The 10,256-nt window shown below is 32.3% G+C and overlaps 1 pseudogene; it reads left to right on the forward strand.

Moving 5' to 3' along the window:
* The first annotated feature begins 9,614 nt into the window (after positions 1-9,614).
* On the forward strand, positions 9,615-9,938 carry LOC110585917 (annotated as a pseudogene).
* The last annotated feature ends 318 nt before the right edge of the window (positions 9,939-10,256 follow it).

A 10,256-nucleotide genomic window follows, 5' to 3' on the forward strand; every position in this document is an offset into this window, starting at 1 on the left:
AAGGTAGTTTTTAGCATGTGTATGGAATGCCATAATAATCATAATTATTTCTTTAATACACTTCTATCATTGTAACAACTTATTAGCTACTAAGCATACACAGATTTGATTATTTTTTCCTATCTTCAGCAAGGATCTAGATCATGGAGAATACATTGTAAAATAACTATAGCAGTCCAGGGAGAGAAAAAAGACAAATTAATTAGCTAAGGCAGGTATTAAGTAAGTAAATTATACTTTCCTTAAGCTTCTTTGGGATCAGTTTATATTATTAGCCAACTGCTTTGTTACTTTTTTCTCCCATTTTTAACAGCTTTATTGAGGTATAATTGACATACAATAAACTCTACATTTTATGTATATAGCTGTGAAACTATCACCACAATCAAGATATTAACTTACCATGAGCATATCCATCATCTCCAAAATTTTCTTCTTGGTCCTCTTTGTAGTTCCTCCCTCTGTTCCAACCTTGCTTTTATTTTCTTCTTTTTCTTTTAAAAACATTTTTGGTTTTGTAAAAAAAAAATTGTGGTATATAGGTTTGCTATTTGCTATATATGTCATCTTTCTCAAATAAGGGATACTCTCACTTAGGTTCTACTAAAAACTAATTTTTATCATATAAGGAAAACTGTTTTCATAAACATGAATTTTGTTCCTTTTATTAATTGCCTTTAGTTGAATATATTAAGGAAATTAAAGGAAAAATGTTATTGTAATTAGACTGCATAATACATTTCTCATTCAGACATGATTTTTCAAAACTAAGACAATCAAAAATAACAGAAAAATCTCTTTGAAAAGCTAATTCATATAAACAGAATTCTAATAGGTTTTATGTGCCTCCCATTTATGGAATTTTGAGGATGCCTAAACTTTGCAATATACAGAAATATCTTCAGAACACCTCAGATGATTGTCACTGTCTTTTAGAATAAATAACATTATATAATAAATATCACACTGGAACATGAGAGATTTAAAAAGTTATAAAAATTAAGAAATGGGTATACTTCAGACAAAATACATTCCTTGATATTTTTTCATGCATGTCATATAGAAACCTCATAGATATTAAATAATCTTTGGACTAATCTTGATGAAATCACTTCTAAAACTTGCTAGAAAAAGATTTTTTGCTGACGCTTTGAAATTTAATCATAAAAGCCTACAATATACCCAAATAGAATATTCCTATCATGCACTGTGAAAATTGTGGCATACCATGTTTTAGATCTTGTTAACTCTGATTCATAAAATGTGACATTTCTTATGCCATTTGCCAGGCAGTTAATTCATCCAGCAAATCTCATGATATTTTCTACACTTGAAAAGCTTTACTATTTAGTACTAAAAACTATTTTTGAAGAGATAGAAATAATACAGATGTATAATGTGATAAATATTAGATTATGTTATAAACTGTAAACTAACCCACTCTGGAATGCTGAAATATCAGTTTCTAGATCAACAAGGTGCAAAACAACTACAATAAAATGTTAACTATCAACTTGGCACAGTATTTTTTATGCAGCTGTAACAAAGTTTTAGCAATGAAATCTAACCTTTTCATTGTATATACTTCTCTAAATAGTGTCTTTGCAGAAAATTTTGATATTAGTAATAATATCATGTGACAATCTATAAAATATTTATAATTTTTACCCTTATTAGAGAAAAATAAAAATATACTAAATACTCATTTGTGAAAACATCAAGTGCTATTTTTAAAAGATTAAATGTTATAACCTCAGCAGATCCACAATGTAAGGAAGCATAATGATTTATATCTTTTTAGCACCTTTTGTGAAGTAAGCTTGTAAAAGATTCTAATGTAACACTTATTTGAGAAAATAGTGAGTAGTATGTATAGAATTCTTTAGAAAGCCAACTTATGTAAAAAAAATTACCTGCCAATAATAAAATATAACTATATATTATTACATTATATAATTTTTTTGTCTACACATTCAGAATTTGACTATTCCCAAATGAAAACCATTTAAAAATTACTTTTGTCATTCTCCTTTTGAAAGAATGATAATCCTGTAAACAAAACCATAGTATCATTAGGTTTCATACTATTTTTAAGTTGTTTCAATTGCTCTAGAAAATGGTATATTTAAACATTTTGGAAGACTTTCAATTGTCTGTAAGCTAGAAACATTTTAAGTGGTGACTGTTTTTAAAAATATATATGAATAATAGAAATTCCATCAAGATGTCCTTCACTAATGAATAGATAAATAAACCAAATAAACTACATCACATCCATACAATGAAATATTATTCAACTCTAAAAAGAAATGAGCTATCAAGCTGTGAAAAAGCATACACAAAATTTACATGCATATTATTAAGTGAAAGAAGCCAATCTGAAAAGGCTTCTACTGTGTGATTCTAACTATATGACATTCTGGAAAAGGCAGGGGATAGTAACAAGGTTAGTGGTTGCTAGTGGTTGGGGGAATACAAATAAATAGAGCACAAAGAATTTTTAGAACAGTGAAAATACTGTGCATGACACCATAATGATGATCACATTTGTCTGAGCTAGGAGAATATACAGCATCTAGAATGAACTTTAAATAGTGAATTTTGGATGATTATGATATGTTAGTGCAGGTTCATTGACTATAAAAATGTACCACTGTGGTGGGGAATGTTGATAACTTAGGGAGACTATGTATATGTGGGGACAGGAGGTATATGGGAAATCTCTGTTACTGCCCCCCTTGATTTTGTTGTGAACTTTAAGCTTCTCTAAAAAAAATACTTAATTTTCAAAAATTCCCATAAATAATCATTGATGAGACCCACAGGAGGAATGAGATATCCCAAATAAACAGTGCAATATTCCCATTCAACCATTAAAATCACAATGAAGCATGTGTTGTAGATCTTCTGTAACTCATATCATCCTAACATTTTTATAAATCATCTGCTAGTATTCCCTGGAGACTTCTTTGATGCACATCATTTTTTTAAATAATAAAGACACTATTATGAATTGGTTTATGGAGCAAAGGAATCCGTGCAGCATGCATGAGATAATATTGCTGGCAACTCAAAAAAAAAAAAAAGTCAAAGAAAAGGTCTTTAGTGTTTACTTGTAAAACAGAATGGATGACTTAATCACTAAAATTCCAATAGGACCCATCTCAAAAAGAAAAAAAAAATTAGAAAAGAGAAAGACAATGATTTCCAAGGGACTACCTACAGTGAGAAGGTGCAATAGTTAGGAGGGTTTGTGTTTGGAAACAATAATGCCTTAGCAATTGTGAGCAGAGGAAGGAGACATATGAGGAAGTACAAGAAAAGAGGAAAGAGTAAGGGAGGGGTAGCAGTAGGAAAGACAGAAAATTAGGGGACTGATGAGATATTCAGCAGCAGCAGAGTCTGAAAGGGCACAATTAGGAAATATTTCAAGGCCAATTTTACAGACTTGTTCACTCAGTGCTTTCTTTCCAAAAATCCCACTAGTTTTTGTACTTAAAAAAATATTTAGCATCAGATTTTTTTTTTTTTTTTACTGTAATACTATCCTAGGGAAATCCCAATCTGAGGTACATTTTGAGGGTTGTTTTTTTTTTGGGTTTTTTTTTTGAGTTTAAAGTAAAATAAATTCCCAGGTGCACCTTGGATTGAATTGTTACCTGAGTGTGAGGAAATAATCTTCTCCCCTTCTGACTACATTATTATTATTATTATTATTATTATTATTATTATTATTATTATTATACTTCTGGCTTAAAGCCTTGTCATGGGTCAGACCTATGCTCTAAAATCATAGGAAACCAGAAGGGTACAACTGTGATATGGGAGAGAATCTGATATTTGAGACGTGGGTGCTACAATAAGAATTAAATTTTGATATTTCTCGGAAAGGTGATTAAATTGATTAAGTGGAATAAAAACATCATAAACTTGCAATCTGGAAATTTATTTTTAGCCCATAGACATCTGTTGTTAAGAAATTTCAGGTATCTTTGAATATATGAAATTGAAATTATTCTAAGCTTTTGCTGTAGTAAATGTGGTTCACTCCTCTGACAAATTAGATTTCACAGTGGGATTTAAATCTAACATACTTTAGAAATACTGGTATTGGTCATTTGCCATTAGAAACAGGGAAAATTCATGAGATACTGGAACATTATGCCAAGGATTAGGAGATGAAATATCTACATAGGGATGTCCAAACATTTTGGCCAAGAGACACTAATCTGTAGAAAACACACCGTGACAAACTAGCTGGACTAGATATGCCATAGCAAACATTTTAATTCTCCTTGGACTCCAATGTGTTTAAATTTTTTTTAGATTGATTTTATTTATTTACTTATTTATTTGACACAGAGAAAGATAGCGAGAACAGGAACACAAGCAGCGGGAGTGGGAGAGGGAGAAGCTGGCTTCCCACCAAGCAGGGAGCCTGATGCGGGGATCGATCCCTGGACCCCGGGATCATGACCTGAGCCAAAGGCAGACGCTTAATGATTGAGCCACACAGGCACTCCTAATGGGTTTAAATTTTATAGGATGTCTTCTAGGAGTGCAGTCCTGACCACACCTTGATTAGATTTCTGGCCTCCAAACATGTGAAAGAGTAAATTCCTGCTTTTTAAGCCACCAAGTTTGTGGTAACTTGATAGGGCAGTACCAGGAAATTAATGCAAGTTGAAATAGCAAATTTAACAAATGATTAATAAGAATTCCAGAAGAGAGAATGGAAAAAAAAATCATGAAAATTCTTTTTGAGAATTTTCCAGATTGATGAAAGACAAAATGAAGACATGTAATTTCATGAACTGGAAAAGCAAAAAAATATGTCTAAATCCATGACAGAAAAACTGGAAATTACCAAAAGCAAAAACAAATCCTAAGAACAATAAGCACTGTAATTCATAACAGACTTCCAAATAAATGGCAGGTCATAGAGAAAATCATAGGAGATCTTTAAAAACTATTTCAAACTAAATTATAAGGAAAATAAGGCATCTGAATTGTGGAACATGGATAAAAAGATTCTTACAGGGAAAGTTCAGGTTTAAAAAAGCTTATATTAGAAAGGAAGACAAATCTAAATTCAACGGTGTAACTGTCCGAATTAGAAAGCTAGGAAAAGAAAAACAAAATAAATCCTAAGCAAATAAAGTGAAGGAAACCATAAAGGTTAAGACTGAAAAATCAGTGATACAAAAGACAGTGGAAAAAATTAAGCAATCCAAAATCTGCCTCTTTGAAAAATTTAGCAACATTGATAAATCTTAGAGTAATCAAGAACACAGAGAGAGAACACATATGCCAACAGCAGGTATGAAAAAAGAGATCTCTGCAGATTCTACACACATAGAAAGAAAATGTTACAAGAATGTTACAAATTAAATTATGCCAATAAATTAACAGTTTTCATGAAATGGATACATTTCTTGAAAACTATGACCAAAACCAACACATGATGAATAAAAATCCAAACAACTTCATGTTTGTAAAATACACTGAATTAATTCCCAAAAGCTTCCCATAAAGAAATTCACAACAATGATTTCATTGGTAAATTACAATTTCAATAAATCTAAAGAAGAAACGACAGCAATCTTTTCCAGCTAGACAAAGGACACATTCCTAAATTGTTTTCGGGGGCCAATGTAATCTTTATAAAACACCTAACAAAAATTTGACAAAAAATTATGAAATAACTTATAAATAAAACAACAAAATATCAAGTAGACTCTAGCAATACATAAAATAAATAAAATATGATGACCAATATGATAATATTGCAGGCATTCAAGTGTGGTTTAAAGAAAAAGAGGGCTGAAGAGACAGAAGAAAATAGAAGAAAAAATCTATGGTTAACAATATACTTAATTAATGGTAGAATATTGAAAAATGTAGCTGTAAAGTTGAAAACAACACCAAATATCTGTTCTCCCCATTTCTGTTTAACACTGAATTGGATACCTGAACCAGGGATTTAAGAAATTTCAGAAAGCAGTGTATTAAACTGTTTGGATTCCTAGATGACATGACTGACAGAGTAAACGCACAGCTATCTACAAAACAAAAACTAGAACAGTATGTTAGTTTAGCAAAGTTATAAGATTCCATACAAAACTAACCAATTTTTATATATACTTGGCAAACAAATCAAAAAGGAACTTATAAGAAAAATTTTTATTTACAAAATGTCTGTTACAGTACCACCGGTCCTTTGCTGTGACTGCAGCTTGGTGCAATATCTCTTTCCCTTTTTTAAAGTATGGGATGTGAAAACACACCACATCAAAGCAGCATTTACAAGGCCGCACATATTTATTTCTCACTCAGGCATAGGCAAAGCAAGTTCATTCTCTGGAAGAACAGCATGACCCAAGAGCAAAAAGGCTCTCTGACATGGTTAAATGGAGGAGAATAGGTAAAGTGTGGGCCTGCTGTAAACGTACATTTAGTTAAGAGCTCTACTGATCCCCACCCAGTGAGTGCAGTTGAGCATTTACTGGTTGTTAACCTGGCAAATTTAACAGCTCAGCCAAAAGTCATTTTGCTGAGGATGATTTAATTGTCTTCATCCACAACATCAAAAATATAAGAAAGGATACACTTAACAGAGGATATGGAATACTGATCCACTGAAATCTACAAATTTTTGCTAAGCAAAACTTTAAATGACCTTAATAAATGAGAAAATAAACCATGCTTATGTATTGGAGACTAAATTGTTAAGATGACAGTTACTCAAAATTGTTGTACAGATTCAATGAAATCTTTTATAATTCCAGTTGGCCTTTTTTGTAAAACTGATAAACAGATTATAAAATGTATACAGATACGCAAATAACTTAGATTTTCTAAAGCAATCTTGAAAAAGAACAAAGTTAGAACACCAGTACCTGATTATAAAGCTACAGTAATCAAGACAGAGGGAGGTTCTTGCATAAGGATGAAAAAATAGGTCATTGGTATAGAGAACAAAAGTAGACCCAGACTTAATACAATCACTTAATTTTTATACTCTGATAAAATCAGAGAGAAATGTATTTTAAACAAAAATTATTAAAGCAATTAAATTTGTTCAGAGATTTACCTTGCTTTGAGATATTTTCCTGAACTTATATTATGTGATTTATTGTATTTACATGTGAAATAGGGTATAGTTTTAAAAATCTTCAAATGTTGCATAAACCTATTAAAAATTATCATATTTTTTAAGCTCCTTGTCAGCTAGATATTAACTTGAATTTCTTTGCTTCTTATTTATGAATTACAGTGATTTTATCTCCTGGCTAAACTTAAAAAAAAATCCAAGGCTATAGTTCAGGGTAGTATTTGAAACTTTTTTTTAAAGGGATGGCTCTGTATAGCATTTGAAGCTAAATTTATTTATTATAAAATTTATTTATTATGAAATTTATATAAAATTTTGAATTCCTTTACTTAGATTTATTGTTGTTGTTGTTGTTTTTCCCCTCCTTACCATCAGTCGTGGTGACTTGAACTCCTCTTCCTCCTTCTATATGGCCCTCTCCTGCAGAGCATTAGCCTGATTCTTGAGTAACAGCTCTACTATAGGGAAAAAAAAAATTACAATCTACACATACAGTAGCTTCCACACATTAGTTTCTTCAATTCGATTTGATATTTCTGAGGGCCTACACTGCCGAGTCAAATTCCTAAGTTCTGTTAGGAGTTCTGTTAGGAGTTGGCTGAATTTTGATAACCGATACATATATCTACAGTTAAATCTTATATGCCAATTCTAGCTTAACAATTTCAAATATTGAGGCCTTGAATACCTTTCTTGCTTCTTTTTTCAACTTTTTAAATCGAACTATAGTGAATATATAGTTTTATGTTAGTTTTAGGTGCGCAATATAATGATTCAACAATTCTATAGCAATTCTTATTTCAGTGCTCATTACAATAAATACTTTTAATAACCTTTATCTATTTTACCCACCCTTCTACACCTCCCCTATGTGTTGTCTGTGTTTGAGAGTCTGTAATTTGTTTGTCTATTTTTTATGTTTGTTTCTAAATTCCACATATGAGTGAAATCATATGGTATTTATCTTTCTGTCTGACTTCTTTCGCTTAGCATTACACCCTCTAGTTCCATCCATGCTGTTGCAAATGACAAGATCTCTTTTTATGCTTGAGTAATATTTCATTATATATATAGTTATCATATCATATCATATCATATCATATATATAGATAGATATAGCACACCTTCTTCATTCATCTAAAGATGAACACTTGGATTCCTTCCATATCTTGACTATTATAAATAATGCTGCCATAAACCTTAGGGTGCATGTATCTTTTCAGTTTGTGTTTTTGTTTTCTTTGGGTAAACACCCAGCAGTGGAATTACTGAATCATATGGTATTTCTGTTTTTAATTTTTGGGGGAACCTCCATACTGTATTCCACAGTGGCTGCATCAGTTTGCATTCCCACTAATAGTGCACAAATGTTGCTTTTTCTCTACATCCTTGCTAACACTTGTTATTTCTTGCCTTTTTGATTCTAGTCATTCTGACAGGTATAAGGTGACATCTCGTGGTGGTTTTGATTTGCATTTCCTTCATGATTAGTGATGTTGAAAATCTTTTCATTCACCTGTTGGCCATCTGTATGTCTTCCTCTGCCCATTTTTGGATCAGATTATTTGATTTTTTGATGTTGAGTTGTTTAAGTTTTTGTATCTTTTGTATATTAACCCCTTGTCAGATATATCATTTGAAAATATCTTTTCCCATTTAGTACCTTGTCTTGTCTTTTTGTTGATGGTTTCCTTTGCTGTGCAAAAGATTTTTTTATTATGGCATAGCCCCAATAGTGTATCTTTGCTTTTGTTTTCCTTGCCTCAGGAGACATATCTAGAAAAATGTTTCTATTAACAATTCCAAAGAAACTCTGCTTATGTGTTCTTCTAGAAGTTTTAAGATTTCAGATCTCACATTTAGGTCTCTAATCCATTTTGAGTTTATTTTTGTGTATGGGGTAAGAAAGAAAAAGAAATCATGTCACACCTTTTTTCCAACTACAGTAGCATAAAAACTAGAGATCAATCATAAGAAAAAAAAATAGAAAGAATGCAAATACATAGAAGCTAAATAACATGTTACTAAACAACAAATGGGTCAACCAAGCTTCATTCTTTTACAAGTAGCTGTCCAGTTTTCCGAGCACCATTTGTTGAAGAGACTGTCTTTTCTCCATTGTACCATTGTATATTTTCTCCTTTCTTATAGATTAATTGGCCATGTAAGTGTGAGTTTATTTCTAGGCGCTCTATCGTGTTCCACTAATATATGTAACTATTTTTGTGCTGCCACTATACTCTTTTGATTACTATAGCTTTGTAGTGTATCTTGAAATCTGGGGCTGTGATACTCACATCTTTGCTCTTCTTCCTGAAGATTGATGTGTCTATTTGAGGTCTTTTGTGGTTCCATACAAATTTTAGGATTATTTGTTCTAGTCCTGTGGAAAATGTTGATATTGTGATAGGGATTGCACTAAATTTGTAGAATGCTCTTTTTCTGCCATCTTGGAGTTTGTGGAGGCCTGCTGGGAGCAGGACTCCTATAATGCCAAATAATGTCTGGAAGGCTGTGGTCCAAGGCCATTTTTGCTGGCTATAAGCGGGGTCTCTGGAACCAGAGGCAGCACAGAAATCTTCTTAAAATCGAAGGTGTTTATGCTCGAGACGAAACGGAATTCTATCTAGGCAAGAGATGTGCTTATGTGTACAAAGCAAAGAACAACACAGTGACTCCTGGTGGCAAGCCAAACCAAACCAGAGTAATCTAGGGAAAAGTAACTCGTGCTCATGGAAACAGTGGCATGGTTCGTGCCAAATTCCGAAGCAACCTTCCTGCTAAACCCATTGGCCACAGAATCTGTGTGATGCTGTACCCCTCAAGGATTTTTTTTTTAATTTTTATTGTTATGTTAATCACCATACATTACATCATTAGTTTTTGATGCAGTGTTCCATGATTCATTGTTTGTGTATAACACCCAGTGCTCCATGCAGAATGTGCCCTCCTCAATACCCACCACCAGGCTAACCCATCCTCCCACCCCCCTCCCCTCTAGAACCCTGTTTGTTTTTCAGAGTCCATCGTCTCTCATGGTTCGTCTCCCCCTCCGATTTCCTCCCCTTCATTCTTCCCCTCCTGCTATCTTCTTCTTCTTTTTTTTTTTTTTAACATATATTGTATTATTTGTTTCAGAGGT

This window comes from Neomonachus schauinslandi, chromosome 3, assembly GCF_002201575.2.
Source record: "Neomonachus schauinslandi chromosome 3, ASM220157v2, whole genome shotgun sequence".
Lineage (NCBI taxonomy): Eukaryota > Metazoa > Chordata > Mammalia > Carnivora > Phocidae > Neomonachus > Neomonachus schauinslandi.